Raw genomic sequence first — 1,213 nt, 5'->3', positions numbered from 1 at the left:
ATCGAGTTATATGTGTAACTCATTTTAATATTTCACTTTTACTGCTACTTTCATCAGTGTAAAATGTGTCTGTTCAGTATTTAACTTTGTGCTAACTAGCTAGCTAATGTTAAGCCACTCTAAAATGTACGTGTTGGTGACAATAAAGCTTTATCTTATCTTACTTTCACATAGGACGCCGTGGGCGCTGCGCTCCGCTATCAGACCCATTTATGTCTATTGCAAGAACATATGTGCGCTGGACCGAGCTGACCGCAGTGCACGGTTCCTGCTTCGAAGTTAAAAAGTTTAACTTTGGTGCAGCTCTCTGTGACGACAACTCTGCTTGTCCAATTGCAGAGAACCTGACAGACCACAAAGAAAATGGAGGAGAAGCTGATTTTGGTGGATTCATACCTTCTTCTTCTTCTTTGCTGCAGCTCCTCCACCTCATCAGTACAACTAAAGCCAGACTTTTCGCAGACTACATTGTGCACCCAAGTACGCTGCTCAAAAAAATTGCAAATATCTGCTGACCACCTCGTGGAAAGCTTTTTGGTTGTCTAGCAACTGGCGCCCAACCTGCAGGATGTGGGCCTGTGGGCCTGCCCTGGTCACACCATGTCCTATATAAAAACGGCTTTACATCACAAGGCAGCGAACCAGACACTTTTAGAAGTTTTATTTCTTATTGTTCTTTCTTATTCTAAATTATTCTTAAAGAATACTTGTATAATCCACTGTAGTAATTTCCTTTTCTCTTTCCCATTGCAAGGAAAGCTGTAAAATGACAGCTGACTCCTGATCTATTGAAACAACACTAGCATATGGGGGGGGGTTTGGACCTGGACACAGTGTTACGTCACAACTTAACAAGCGGATACTGAGGAGAATCTGGCTGGAAAATGCCAAGATGGCCGCCGCCGTATTCACTATACTTTGGGCCTTACCTTTACATAGAGGTGCACATCTACGTGCACGGGCTATGATAAGTGTTAGTGTCAGGAGCTGCTCTCGGCCACGTTCAGCCAGAGGCCGCTGCCGGGCGTCCGTGACGTCACTCCGTTCTAGAACTCCATGCGTCAGAAGATCAGATGCACTTTCCACGTAATTCCAATGAGAATTGGCTGCGCGCGTACACACCTCCTCGTGCGGCTCCGCCTCTCCTCTGCATTCCCCTCTCTCTCTCTCTCTCTCTCTCTCTCTCCCTATTTCTCTCTCTCTCTCCCCCTCC

General features: G+C 46.0%; 1 long non-coding RNA gene across 1 annotated transcript in view; it reads right to left on the bottom strand.

Annotated features, from left to right (window-relative positions):
• The window catches only part of LOC109951906 (uncharacterized), an 8,525-nt gene extending 8,113 nt beyond the window's left edge, over positions 1 to 412 (bottom strand). The window contains exon 1 of the long non-coding RNA XR_002273676.1: positions 397 to 412. This is a non-coding gene — a long non-coding RNA (uncharacterized LOC109951906). The remainder of the gene's footprint in view (positions 1 to 396) is intronic.
• Positions 413 to 1,213: the final 801 nt, after the last annotated feature.

Source organism: Monopterus albus, unplaced genomic scaffold (assembly GCF_001952655.1).
Source record: "Monopterus albus unplaced genomic scaffold, M_albus_1.0 scaffold418.1, whole genome shotgun sequence".
NCBI classification, from domain to species: Eukaryota; Metazoa; Chordata; class Actinopteri; order Synbranchiformes; family Synbranchidae; genus Monopterus; species Monopterus albus.
Note: the sequence above shows the minus strand (reverse complement) of the source record. Positions and strands in the feature narration are given on the sequence as shown.